This window comes from Myxine glutinosa, chromosome 4 (genome assembly GCF_964187855.1).
Source record: "Myxine glutinosa chromosome 4, kmMyxGlut1.1, whole genome shotgun sequence".
Taxonomy (NCBI): domain Eukaryota; kingdom Metazoa; phylum Chordata; class Myxini; order Myxiniformes; family Myxinidae; genus Myxine; species Myxine glutinosa.
In genome coordinates, this window is record NC_136264.1 from 165,397,859 (window position 1) to 165,413,426 (window position 15,568).

A 15,568-nucleotide genomic window follows, 5' to 3' on the forward strand; every position below is an offset into this window, starting at 1 on the left:
ATGCAACATGAGGGGCACGGGAGAGCGAGCAGAGAAAGCTCGTCCCTAGCCGTTCGTAACCCTCCATGTCAGCCTACACTACCCTTGCCCCTCCCCTGTATTTACAATTTACAAATTCGTCGCTACGTTTTGTCTTTCCTATCCCCCTCTATGCCAAATTCGTCATCCAATCCCTCCCAAGGAGGAAGAGATGGAATATCACACAATGTCTCATCCTGTCGAGATGGGTCTCACCATCCAAACATTTGCAAAATCTAGTGTGGAGTTCCGTCTCCTTGGTGAGTGGATGCGGATGGTGCGAAGAGATTTTCATCCTAACTATACTCTAATCACATTAACTAATTTACACTAACCCGGGGTCATGCCCTGCCAATTGGCATCTTTAAACTATGTGGTTCTAAAAACCAATTCCCATTGACCCACCCTGTGGTGCCCTACGAATATGGGTCTCACTCTCCAATTTTTCACTACTGTGCCTTCGCACAATTTCGGGGCTGGGTCATGTGGCTCCACTAGCAGGTCCAACTACCTGCGCACCTCCGCCACTGAAGTCGCCACCCGAGCTTACCATGCTCCTTACAACTACCCTAAATCGGGGAAGGCCCCTCTTGGCTCTCTCACCCCTCTGATGCCCTCTCTGGCATTGGGCTACCCGGGTCCTTCTCTCGGATCCTCGGGCCCCACTGAATACTACTCTGACTCTACCTGGCCCCCAAAGCCTACATGCGGCCTCACCTGGCCGACAGACTACCAGTGGCGGAGTGCCCCAATAACTATACTCACCAATTAAGCCCACACACCCAGCCATTTCCACAGACTCACGCACCACTCAAAGCAATACCTTGCTACCACTCGCACCACAGGTGTCAATATCCAACAACTTACCTAAACCCTCTACCTAACTTTAAACTACCCTCCACGGGTATTCGTGAAGGGGTCCATCTTCCCCCCATCCACTACTTCGCACCATGCACTCCACACCACTCATTCCACACCACTTACTCCCACCAAGCATTCCACACCAAATATTCCCCACTTCCACACCATGCAAGTCCATTCACTCAACACAATTACACATGTCTTCAATACTCCACTCATACACTTTCTCTGGTCATCCCCGACCAATTCCTCATTTGCTCACGCTCACCACAAAGATTCTCATTCAATTCCTTATTTTCTCAAGCTCATCACAAAGATTCTCAATCTCAAGCTCATACACACAGCATCATCTAACTAACTACTCCCCTCTCAAACTCGTGCTTTCCCGTCTTCCCTTACACTAAGCACTCCCTCGTCATTATCATCCATCTAATCTGACTACGTCCCCTCTACCGGTACAAAGTCACTACTTAAATCTCATGTCTCCTAAAGTCATTTCTAAATCCCTAACAATATCCTAACCCGCCCTCGGCTAGCGTTCACTGCCACCCCATAATCTATAGCTCATGTGCCCCAATGAATGAAGAATGGTAAAGCTACCATTCGCCATCACTACTGCTATTCGTCTACTATACTTGAGCCTCTCGGTGCGGCAATACATCGTCGTTACAGCTCGGCTTCGAAAAGCCGAGCAATGCATGCGGGTGGTTGGTCTCCTGTTGGTTGGGTCCGTCCGGCATTTTCGATTCTGGGGAGGAGGCATACTTGGGCCGAGGTTCCAGGCGCCATCCCTGCGCGAAGCCTTTCGGTCTCCGGCACGATGGCCCAACCTCCCCCGGTCGGAGCACCACGCCCGCCAGGGGGCGAAGGTCCGATCTCTCCTACCCCCTCACCCCCCCATTCAAACCGTGCCATTTGCCTCTTTCGCCAAAGCGCGGCACCGACCATACAGGGCGGGGCCCGGCGCGAATCGTGCACGGCGCTCCTTGCGAGACTGCCGCGGCAACGATCCCCGCCGGTCCCCGCAGCACACAAAGCGCACCACGCCCCGAGAGCTCACGTCGGCTATCCGTCGGCCTAAACGCTAACCCCCCGGTCTGGTTCGATGCTTGAGCCGCATTCTCACACCACGTGACCCGCTCCACTCTCGCACATCGAGGCGCTCCAGCGCCTCCCATACACTCCACACATTTCGTTACTGCACTCTCCCATGCACACTCTTCTCTTGCACACTCAGGTGCACACCACTCAGGCGCATTCACGCCACTCACACACTCCGTTACACACCTGGCCATCGCACACCCTCGCGTACACTCTCTCATTACATAATCCGTAACAACCACGGGTGTGCACTCCTGCACACACCCAATCACGTGCGCTGGTGTGCACTCCGGCACACTTTCTTCAGCCATCTTAAACTCTGTGTCACACTCCTTTCCACACTCCGTTTCACACTCTTCCCACATACACTCCGTTATACACTCGCGCTTCGATGCCGTTCGCACACACGCCCATTCGCTTTCGTACACCTCCCCACGGACATTCCACGAGCGCCCGGGTGACTTCACGATCCCAAGCGAGCGAAAAATCTTTTCGTGCCATACACATTCCCGCTATACACGCTCCTACTCACCTTCGGGACCCTTTTCCGCAGCAGCGCCTGCAAACTCTCCTTGGGGTTAGGCAGCACGACATCACGATGCGAATCCAGACTTTGAGTACATTCCATCTCAATCTCCGATTCATGTACTAACTCTGCCGTCTCTTCAACCCCAATTTCAATTATAATTTCTTTTTCTTTATTAAGCTCGACGACCGCTGGCGCACATAAAATAAAATTTTCCAATTTGGCGGCCGTCAGCTTTTCCATACCCTGTGTCGCGATTTCTACCCGAGTCAACTTAACTGTGCTCTGCTCTAACTCGCTTTCCATGCGTTCCTCACGTCACGCTACTCCGTCGCGTACCATTGCGACTTTCCCGCTCGACCTGCGCTCTATGTCTTTCCCCATTTTTTTTATTTGGCCACCTATTCTGTTTCCAAACCCCGTTAACCCATCTTTCATTTCTTTCATTTGGCCACCCATCTCCTTCAATTGGCCACCCATTTCTTTCCTCTCCCGGGTGGATTTGTCACTTTGGGCGTCCATCTTACCATTTACTTTATTTATTTCATTCTGTTGGGCGCTCATCATTTTTTTCATTTCTGCCATAAATTGCGCCATGAAGGCTTGCATGTCCCCCCCCCCTCCCCCCCCCCCCCCACTTGAGCAGCGGGCGCAGCCCTCGCCGCCATGTGCGAGGCGCCGCATTTTCTTCCCCTGTTACCTCTACTGCTTCTTCCTCTATTTCTCCCAATTCTTCCCGGGGGTCCTGGGTTATTACCTCTTCTCCCTCTACCTCATTATTTACCCCCACCGGCATCCGACCGTCTTGGTTATCCATGGCACGATTTTAAATTTGGTTGTCAACTAAATTTCGGCCGCTCGTAATTTTGAGTGCGTTAGGCGCACTTCGGTTCAAATCCCACTCCCCGACACCAAATGTTGTGGATCTCAGCGTCGGCCTTTTCCCCTTACCAAGGGGGGATTAGTCCCCTTGTCTTTGACTAGCCGACGGGACCCGGGACCTATGACGTCACTCCTGGACAGCGCGAAGTAGGGTCGTAGGACTATTCACAAATACCTAAGTACTCGCGCCGCCCAGAAATGAGGAAATAAGCCCCGCCCAAATCACGGGTGTTGGTGGATACGCCAAGCGGTAGCGAACCCATGACCCAAGCCGTTATCAAGGACTAAACCCGATCCAAGCGGTCTGTAATCGTTCCACGCTTACCCAATGGAGGAAATCACTGAAACGGTCGAATTTGTAAGAAAGCTATAACACGATTTATTGACACTTTGTACAATAAGAAGAAGAATACACAGTGCAGCCTTAAACAGTCTTAACTTATCCCAAGACAAACGGGCCCGTTCACTCTCAGACACACTCACACGGGGTTGCAGACGAACAGGTCGATGGTCCAGGGATGGCGTCCAGGCAGCTCGCTCTCCGGTCCCCAACTCGCACTGCGAAATAGATGAACCAGATGGCAGGAGCTCTCCACGTGTCGTTTGGCGCGCACGGGATTATTACAGGGCGAACGGTAGGGCTGGCTTTGGCGGTTACACTTGCGGGGCTGCGTTTGTAATAAACGGACAGTTCAATATGCGCTTCTCAATGCGCTTCTCAATCAATGCCTCAAAACTGTCATGTGCACGCCGGTCCTCTCAGTGCTCCAACACGAGTGCTCCGGATCAGTTCTCTCGTATCAGCCAGTTCGCTCGGTCCTCATACAGTCCTTTTACAAAGCGCAATTCGTTGCAGTCCTCTCAGCACGCCCTCTCCCCACGAGTCCTGTTCAACGGCTTTGTGTGAAGACTTATATAGCCTTGCCCAGCGAACCCTCTCAAACTTAGACGCTCTGTCCCACGCCCTATCAAGCCATGCCCTCTCAGCCTTGGTTGGCTGTTGCTCTTACCGTCACCACCTCTGACGCGCTGCTTGACGCGGCCACACCTCGACCCTCGTGCTCCTCCCTCTTCTTAGGCCTACCTCGTGGTTATCCGACTAGTTTGAGCGAGCAAAGGGCAGCTAATGCTGCTGGCAGCCAAAGCACCACACACGGAGGGATCAGCCAAAATGGGGCGCGGGATCGAGTTTGCCCATTGATGAAAATGAAGGGTGGCCGCAAAATGAAAGGACCGAAGCTCAATTCTTTACACAACGCAGATGTCACTAGGGAAATGGCCTACACTTGCACATACTATGACATAACTAATTCTAAGTGGGCCTACGTGTTGCTTGTGGACTAACTATGGGGGGCAAACCTTCAACCTTTAATGACGTCATATGTACAATCTCAAAACCTCAACAATATATGTATACGTATATACAGTCACGTGAAAAAGTAAGTACAACCCATGTAAAGTTTTGACTTTTTCAACAATATTGATAGATAAAGGTGATATAATATAACAAATATCATGAAACATTTACATTTTGGAGTCCATTGTATAATTTAAGTAAACATAAATGTGGAAAAAGTAAGTACACCCTTGACTCTAATAGGTGGTATTGCCCCCTTAGGCAGAAACAACCTCAAGTAGTCATTTCTTATAACTGTCGACCAGTCTCTGACATCGACTGGGAGAAATTTTTGCCCACTCCTCCATGCAGAATTCTTTCAGCAGTGCGATGTTTGAGGGGTTTCTTGCATGCACAGCACGTTTCAAATCCCCCCACAACATCTCGATGGGATTTAGATCCGGGCTTTGACTTGGCCATTCCAGAACCCTCCATTTCTTTCTTTTCAACCATTCCTTGGTGGATTTACTAGTATGTTTAGGGTCATTGTCATGTTGCAAGGGCCACCTTCTATTGAGCTTCAACACTCCGACAGATGGCCTCACATTATCCTCAAGCACCCTCTGATACAATGAAGAATTCATAGTGGCTTCTATGATGGTGAGCTGCCTAGGCCCTGACGCAGCAAAGCTGCCCCAAACCATAATATTTCCACCACCATGCTTTACAGTTGGTATCAGGTTCTTGTGGTCAAATACTGTCTTTGGTTTTCGCCAAGCATGTCTTCTGGTACTGTGGCCAAAGAGCTCTACCTTTGACTCATCTGTCCAGAGCGCATTGTTCCAGAAGTGCTGGTCTTTGCCTGGGTGTTCACTGGCAAACTTTAGTCTTGGCCTGATGTTCTTTCTGGACAGCAAAGGTTTCCTCCTGGCACACCTCCCAAGTAGATCAAATTTGTGCAGCCTCTTTCTAATGGTAGACTCGTGCACTTTGACATCAACAGTGGCCAGAGCTACTTGTAGGTCCCGTGATGACATTCTGGGGTTCTTCGAGACTTCTTTCAGCATCTTGCGGTCTGCTCTCGGGCTGAACTTGCTGGGGCGGCCTGGGCTGAACAAGTTGGCAGTTGTTTGGAATCTTCTCCACTTGTAGATGATCTTCCGGACAGTCGAATGATTGATTTCAAATTGTTTGGAGATCTTTTTAAATCCCTTCCCAGACTCGTAGGCATCTATAACCTTCTTTCTGAAGGCCTAAGAGAGCTCTTTTGATCTAGGCATGGTGACGCCGCACACTTCAACAACAAAGAGCAAACCAAACTAAATGTCTGAGGTTTAAATAAGACAGGTTCCTCAAAGATGCTCTCTAACGATGTTCTAATCATTTGCACCTGAGCTGGTGCACCTGATTCTAATTTTAGGTATTTGAAGTAGTGATAAATTTAGGGGTGTACTTACTTTTACCACATGCGAAATTTTCATTTATGTTTATTTACATTATACAATGGACTACAAAATGTAAATGTTTCATGATATTTGTTATATTATGTCAACTTTATCTATCAATATTGTTGAAATGAAGATCAAATAGCTGTATGTTGAAATATGTTGAAAAGGTCAAAACTTTACATGGGGTGTACTTACTTTTTCACTTGACTGTAGGTTCGTGGAAGGGCTCGCACACAAAACAGATCAAGATGCAACATAGCAAAGGGAAGAGCAGGAGAAAGGGAAAACACCAACAGCAGGGCAGAGCGAGAAATTTGATGGAGACGGCCAACCAGGGGATGCAGGTAACGATGAGTGGTTGGGGGGAAAGCAAGGGATGAACAAGGTCGATACGTAAGCAAAGCTTTGTTGAGCGGGGTAGGATTGGTTTAACGGGTGTAGAAAAGATCATAGTTTTGAATGATTTGAGAAGGTGGTGAACAAATGTCTTGAAGACCTGGAGGGAAGAATGAGATTGACGAGAGTGTGGAAGATGGTTCCACAGGTGGGATAAAAGATGAATAAATGAGTGGAGGTGAGCAGTGATTCTGGATTTAGTCGGTTTCACAAGGAGGGGGTTGCTGGTGGACCGCGTGTGACCTGCAGATACATGGGGGGACAGAGCACAGAGAGGGCAGAGGGTGCAAAACCAGGTATGAGGAGGAAGAAGACAGAGAGACAACTTTTACACTCATCCTTCAATATGACTCATTCTCACTTCCAGTACTTTCCTTTTCTACTCCTCCTTCAATATGACTCCAACTCCATTTCTCTTTCTCTGTTCTCCACAGTAATACAATGTGTGGCCTTCTCGAAGTTGTTTTGTTCTCTTCCCAGTCCATTTCGTCACCTGCGCTGTGTCTGATGTATGCTTTAGCACCGCAAGATCTGCTTTGTGTCCGAGTTGATGATGTGTTATTGCCGGGAGGGGGATTTTGAGGCTCAGCGCATGTACATTGGTGAGCATGGCATGAGGAGAATAAACCCGCCTGTTTCTGGTACTTTGTGGTGATTCATGAGTCGACTGACATAACATCCTGTACACCCCAATATATCATCTTGGCCTACAAGGCGAGAGGATGTTTAGGCCACAGCAGATGATTATAAGCATTTTGCCATACTGATGAGCTCTAACAAGAATGAAACTTATCTACAACTATGGTATTTCCTCTGCTTGTTGCATATCAAAACCTTTCTGTCAAGGCTTGAATCACACCCTCTAAAGCAGTGGTTTTCAACCTTTTTTTTCATGAAGCACTTGAAAATTGCTGAGGGTCTCAGCGGACCGCTTGATAAACTTTTTTTTCTGTTCTACTAATCAATGTTCACGCTGTTGAAACCAAAGCTTTCAGAATCATTGGAATCTCCCGTGATGAAGCTAAAACTGAGGGCCTTTCACTCTCTCCCCGCAGGCAGGTAGGTGGTCTTTCTGTCTTCTACCGACTCCTCTCCGGCCTTGCTCCCCCAGCTCTCTCTGGGCTCTGTCCCCCAAATATTCCTTCAGGTCGCACAACATCTGCCAGCAACCCTCTTATGGTTAAACTGCCAAAATAAAGATTCTCTATTCACCTTCACTCCTTCATTCCTCTTTACTCCCGCCTCTGGAACAAACTCCCTCACTCTCTTCAATCCCACTCCTCCCTTCAGGTCTTTAAAACAGCTGTTCACCACCATCTCTTATCTTCCCCCATCCAACACCTTGATCTCTTCAGCCCCCAATAATTCACCCCAGATCCACTTTTTTTGAAATACCGACTTCGGGGAGGGGGAAAGGGGGAGGGGGAGAGGGAGAGGGGAAGGGGGAGGGCGAGGGGGGGAGGGGGAAGGGCGAGGGGGGGAAGGGGAGGGGGAAGGGCGAGGGGGGGGAGGGGGAGGAGGAAGGGGGGAAGGGGGGAAGGGGTAGGGGGGAATGGGAAAAGGGAGGAGGAGGGGGAAAAGGGAGGGGGAAAAGGGAGGGGGGGAGAAGGAGGGGGAAGGAAGGGGGAGGGGAGGACGGAAGCTCTGACGCTCGGAAGCTCGGAGGACGGGGGCTTCTGCTTCTGCTGCTAATCCCTCCCCCTCCCCCTCCTCCCTCGCACAAATTACACCGTGAAGGCCCAATGGCCATGTCTATGCCTGATGTTCTTTCTGCCATGTCTATGCTCATCAAGTACGTGAGCGAGTCAGGCGCACTGAATTGAAAATATATAGAACGCTCATACTCCGTGAAAAGTGAAGCCACCGTGTCGCCATCTTGGTTAGCACGACTCGACAAACTCGCTTCGCAGATCTCGTTTGTTTTGAACATGTGAATTACGTGCGAACGCGTAACTGTGAGTTTATGGCGGCAAGGAGCATCACGTGATCGCTCTGAGCGAATCAGCGCGCTGCTCTGCCACCTGATCAGATTCCATGTATAATATTCCTCGCTGAAATGCGCTGAGGTAAATATGAATAAAAAATATGGATCTCGTAAAGATGAAAGAAAAAAAAACCTATGTGGTGTGAATGGCAATGTTCCTCGCTGAAATGTGAAAAAACGCAATCGCTTTTCGCTCTGAAATATGTGCGAACGCGTAACTGAGTTAATGGCGGCAAGGAACATCACGTGATCGCTCTGAGCGAATCAGCGCGCTGCTCTGCCACCGGTCAGATTCCGTGCATAATATTCCTCGCTGAAATGCGCTGAGGTAAAAATATGGTAAAAAAATATTATGAAATTTTTTTGTTTGTTTGTGCGCCTGTTTGTTTGTTATTTTTCGCAAAGTTCTGGGAAGTCGGGTGTAATGTTTGCCAGCTTTAGCTTTCGGTCAGGTTCAGCATTCATCCTGCTTCTGTATTTGGACCCGAGAGCGGTGAGTGATGAAAATCCTGTCTCGCGCAAGTTCGTCACAGCAAACAGCATCAGAAAACGCACTGCTTTGTCTGCAAATTCTGGGTACTCTCCAGTTATGTGCATCCAAAACTCAAAAAGGGAATGTCTTTTAAAATATGACGTTCATGGTCGTCGTCAGAAAGCTCCAACAAGCACTCTCATGCCGTATTGGAGAAACCGGAGGGCAGCTCACTGATTTCAATCCCGAAAGGATTGCGTGTTTCCAGTTGTTTGGTTTGACTTTTACTGAAAGGTAATCTTCACATTGCTTATTGAGAGCAACAGGATGTTGTTTGATGTCATTTTAAAAGGTTTTTTTTGGGAAGAACCAGTTAATTTTGAAAGGCCAAAAAATAAAGCAAGTACAGGACCAAGTACAAATAGTCTCGATTGTTCCGCAACATTTCTGCGGACCACCTGAATTGAGCTCGCGGACCAGTGGTGGTCTACAGATCACAGTTTGAGAATCTCTGCTCCAAAACACATCATGATGGTGATATCAGGGTGTGGCTGCAGTAGCTTTGGAAACAGAGTTTAATCCATTTTTCTTTCCAACTGCAAAATTTGGTCCTGACTTTGCTAAAATAAGATAAAAGGTAATGCCTCCCTCCATGTGGAAGACGACACTTGTTGTTCACAAACGACTTGTTTTACCTTATTTAGGTGAGTTAACAAACACCCTCAACATATTCACCTTTTGACGATACCCTCACAAAGGCATTACCATCTCAATACAGTTATCCAATCACCAATCCATACCAAACCATCTACCAGTCTTGCAAATACAGTACCCATGTACCCCTATATCACAATGCTTCCAGGTGCCCATATAATTCTAGTTTAAATCTGTTTCTGCTGTAACTACCTTTCCAGGGAGACAATTCCATGCATTAACTACTCCCTGAGTGAAAGGCCATCCTAATTCTATTTTTCCTCTAAAACTGTGGCCCCTTGCCCTATCACTGTCCATTCTGTCTTAAAAGCCCTTGTGCACTTTGTCGTGAAAATCAACCACAGACACGACTTGTCCCTTGGGTAGGTTTAATATCATTTAGATCTGTGGTAACATCCTGCAAAATACATTCATGCAATAGACATCAGAATCGGAGTATTATATGGGCAATGTCCGATATCAATAGGCAAAGCAAAACAAGTGCAGCATATAGGGGCGTACATACCATTCAAACTACAGGACTATATGTCACAGTAAGTGTCGCTGGAGTGTCCCTGCGCCGCGGGTGTCCCGGGTCTTATAGACGCCCCTTTAGTGGGATAAGCGAGCACTCCTGGGTTCACCTTCAGTATAATTTCACTACACACTTATTTACTCTTCATTGGCTTATACATCTCTACGATATCCCCTCGTAATCTCCTTCTTTCTAATCTATAAAGTTTCCTCTCCTACGGACACACCTTGGAGCTTTGTCCAGGTTACCCCTGAATCAATGTTGTTGCTCTACTTTGGACCCTCTCCATAGCATCTATGTCCTTCCTCAATTGTGGCGACTAAAACTGTACAAAATATTTGAGGTGAGGCCTCACTAAGTTAGTGTACACTGTTATCATTTACCTCTTTTGAATTATACCTTACTCCTCTGCAAATACACACCTTCAACCCAAGTCTTTCGTAAACTGACAGGCTGGCTCGACCTGACGTTTGACTGAAGGTGGCAGGAACTTGGAATTGGGTCATCAGGTCGGCGATGTTGTTGTTTCATATGCATCCTGTGGCTGCCGGTTGTATAATTTCTGGAAGCGTGGCTGTGCCGCTGATGCAGTGCCCCCTGTTACCAGTAAACTGGTATTCATTTTGCCGACCTCGGAAAAATGACATGCTGAGTCAACCCACCTGGTGGCATGACAGGAGCGAAACCCTGTGCTCTCAAGCCAGCCACCTCAACCATTTAGCCAACACGAGGCTTGGGGTCGGCTAACATTCACCTACTCTCCGCAAAAGACATCATGGGATGTTTAACATCTACCATTGACTAGTGCTGGCAGACAGGTCCTCCAGGTAAACATCCTAACCCGCCTACTGACTATTATCAATCGGAGTTTTACCAAGCAGTTCCCCACGGCCACTGTTGGCTATTCTTTTACGTCGAATAGCGCAGCTGGCTGTTCGGTTGCTTGATGATCTCTCGGGTTCTGCAGTCTCCTGTCCTCCTCCCACCCCACTTCCAGTTCACCCTGAACTCCCGGAGGACTTCTGTTGAACAGTTGCGTTGTGTGCACCGCATATTTGGCAGTCCATGTCCCTTGCAGCCCTTTTTACACCCATTGGATGTGCTCGGGTGGATCTTTTCTCTCCCCGGTGTTGTGTATCGTGTTGTGAGTATAACATTGTGAGGATAAATTACAGTGCACGTCCCTTTGACAGAATCTATCGTTTGAAATTGATACCGGTAGGTCAGCAATTTATCAGTGGGAGATAATTAGTCTATGGAGGGTGTTTAGTGATGTCAGCAATTTGTGCGCACAACACCCCACTGCCCATGGCCATATTGGAGATTGGAGTACGGTACAAGAGGAGGACAACGGAACGTCCATTCACAATCGGTGAAGGAGAAAATTAGTGTTATTGTTCATTGTTCATTGTTCTCCCACCCTCTGGAACTCACTACCTCACACCATCAGAGACTCCTCCTCACTCACCACATTCAAAACATCACTCAAGACCCACCTGTTCAACACTGCATTCAACATTTAACCCACAGCATTTAACCCCTGACTATCTCTTCTCCTTCTCCTTCCTTTTGCTTTGATTATTTACCTATTGATTTTTGTCTTTTTGCACTTGTTTTTTGTACTCTGTCAAAGCGCCTTTGGGCTTCTTGAAAAGCGCTATATAAAATAAATTTATTATTATTATTATTATTACTCCCACCAGGGAGTAATGCATTCGATCGTGTCCGTCCGTGTGTGTGTGTGTGTGTGTGTGTGTGTGTGTGTGTGTGTGTGTGTGTGTGTGTGTGTGTGTGTGTGCGCGTGTGTGTTCATGAACAAGATATCTGGAAAAGTTCGCAACGGATTTGGATGAAAGTTGGTGGGATGATTGCCCTTGGGATAAGGAAGAATTGATTAGTTTTTGGTGAAGCTCAGGATATTATTCCGGATCCATGTATTTTTTGAAGGATTTTTTACTATTGGAAGATAGGGCTCATTTTTTTTTTCACATTATCTTCTATATATTCTATATTTAACATTGTGATATGAAAATATTTTTCATATTTGTTGTAAATGTAGTTTAAACTCGTGGTTATGCGTTAGAGCGGTGTATTTTTTAGTAGCATCGTCTTCAATGGTCATTTTTTTTCTAATAAAGACATATTCTGTCATTTTAAAACCACCAAAGTGTGTATTAGGTTTCCTCGTTTCATAGAATGTATCGTTTGATACGTATAATGCTTTAAAACTTTTTTTTTTTTTTTTTTTTTTAATATACCTCAGAAGAGATATCAACATTTACCTCAGCGAATGTCAATCGCGGTGTCAGTATTTGATGAACTTATAAAGACTTAGGTGAGTTATAAGTGTGACAAGCATGTGCACGGGATTCTTCCCAGAAGAATGAGTGGTCGCATTAGCTTGTACGACTTAAAATGAGCGAGTTTTGTTTTGACGTTTGGGCCACTTTTACATGTTGTATCCCTAAGGAATGAAACAAACGTTTTTCCTGGCTTACAATTTTATTTGAAGTCACACATGCCTCAAAATACACTCACCTATATAGAATTGAACGCTGAATCCGAAAATGCAAGTGAAATTGCCTTGTTTTTTTAAACATTATCTTCTATATATTCTATATATTGTTGCGGATATGGGATTTGGCCTCCATCCATATCCGCTTGTAAATATTCCCCTATTTCCCCAATACTCCCCAACTATCCCCAATCCCCCATTCCCTAGTCCCATTGTCTGTAAATAACACTCTGTAGCCCCGACCTTCCCCTTTTTCCCCCATTAAATGTCGTGCCCAGGTTCACCGCATCTCACGTAGACAACTATAGGACATCTTGCTAGTTATTCTTAGTCTATGTCAGTTAAGGACTCGTTTCCATTAATTCTGACTCTTCGTTGCACCAGAATGTGATTGTATGGCACCAGTAGTAAGTTTAGGACCTCCCCATACCTCCCCGCATCTCTTCCCCATGAAACAACAACACCAACAACAACAACAGCGGCGCGGGGAGTGCGCGTCCTCACTCCGGCTTGGTTAGCCGCCATTGACCATGTGCTCCGACGGGGTTACCACTCAGGGGCTGACTGTCAGCTCCTCGTCAAGGGCGGAGCCCGGTAACCCCCCGCACCCAATAAGAAGCGGCGGACCGATTCCATCTGGGGCGGAGCTAACGAGCCGAGGGCGTGTCACTCCCCGCTGGATATGCGCAGGAAGACGGAGGTGACGTCAGATGCGCCTCAGCTACGAAGGAGAACGGACGCCACCTCCAGCGCGACGATACCTACCCGCATCTTTGGACCGGACCGAGTCGATTCTGCCCCTGAGCCAAGGTGCACCTTGAGCCATCGATTCTGCCCTTCCTTGCCATCAATCCCTGTGTGAGTCAGTCTTGTCCCGTTTGTCTGTGGTCTGTCGGGAATAAGATAAGACCGTGTATAAGTGCCCACCTTTCTGTGCTGTACCTCTTGTGTCGTGTAATCTAAACGTTCTGCATATCCCAGATTATATCCTCCTCCGGAGGTCTTGAGAACTGTACCCCTGGTGTCGTGTCATTTAACCCAGCCGTTGTGTCCTTTCCTTCATTGATCTAGCGTAGCGCGATTCGGCCAACGTTCGAGTATAATCGGGTAACTTGTGCGAACACGGCGGCCATTCCGCTCGGCCCAGCATAACATCTTAATAAGTCGTGTCCGTAACAATTGGTTGTCAGGAGTTGGATTCGGACCTGGGACTAAATTCATTTAGCCCAAATTTTGGAACACCAATTGTACTATTAGAGTAACAATTGGTGTCGGGAAGTGGGATCGGTCCCGGAGTGCGTTTCACGCGCTCGAAATTATAACGGCGAAATTTAATTGTGTTTTACAAAAAAAAAAAAAAACCCGAATTTTGAAAGTCGCGCTATGGCAGACCAAGACGGCTGGGTTCCGGTAGAGGAGAGTGAGGCAGGGTCGATCCAGGACCAAATTGAGGGACATGAGGAGAGCGAAGCAGTGAGGGTAGCAGGGTCGCAAAATGGCGTCGTCGCGCACGAGGTTGCGGGCGCGCAAAATGGCGCCTCGCACATGGCCACGGCGACCGCGCCCGCGACCGTGGTAGCGCCACCGGTGGATTTGAACCTTTTTCTTATGCAAATGAAGGCCCTTATGGACAAGAATAATGAAGAAATGAAAAACAGTATGGGGGCAATGAGGGAGGACATGGGGTCCAATAGCGAGAAATTGAGGGAGGACATGGGGGCCAATAGCCAACGGTTAGAACAAAGGATGGGGGCCCAGATCGGAGGGTTAGGGAGTAGAATAGAGGGATTAGACAATAGATTAGGGGAAATACAGGAGGGGTTAATGGGGGTAGAAAACAGAATGGCCGCTCAAGAGAATCAAATGGAAGGGATGCAAAAGGGGTTAGAGGGGTTAGAAAACAGTATGGAAGGCAAATTGAGGGACATGAGGGACCAAGCGGAAAGGGAAGTTAACCAAATGGGGCAGCAGATAGAGGGGGTCAGAATGGGGGTAGAAACCAAACTGGATGCTCACAGGGAGGAAATGGAGCAGATGAGGGTGGCATCTGGGCAGGAGATGCAAGTGATGGGAGAAGAGATCAGAAGAGGTGTGAGTGAGGAGGTCGGAGGAGTGCGCGAGGAGGTGAGGCACTGTAAGGAGCACATGGAGAAGGAGGTGAGAAAGGGGACTGTAAAGTTACAAGGGGGCATAGAGGACCTGACGCAGGAGGTGGAACAGCTGACGGAGGGACAAAAAGGACTAACGGGGCAGGTTCAAAGGAACACTGCGGTATTAGGAGGGTTAAAAGCGACACAAAACGACATAAAAAACGACTTGATAGCGACAAAGAGGCAATGTCAGATGGTACGTGAGGGACTGACAACGAGGTTGGACGAGGTGACAGAGGTAATGGAGACGAAGGACCGGCAGGTGAGGACGCACATGGAAACGGTCAAGGTAGCCTTAGAGGACGAACTTGAGGAGACGTACCGGGAAATAAAAGAGGTGAAGCAGAAATTAGAAGAAGTGGAAGAAGGGGTGAGCGAAATTAAGAAGCGACGGAGAGGGGATAAGAAAGAGATAAAAGAGGAGATAAAAGAATTGGTCCAAAGTCTGTGTTCGGATCGTGATGATGTGCTCATTAACCGGATGAGGGATTCGCAGGTGATGGAGGAGAAGCGAAGAGAAAGAGGACCCGGTGTAAGTGGTGACCAATATGGTCGTGCGTATGATGCGCCAGGTGATTTAATAAGCTTGGGGGTCGAGATAGACCCGGATGTTCGTGAGAGGCCGTTGGTGCAGTGTGCGACAGGTCTGGT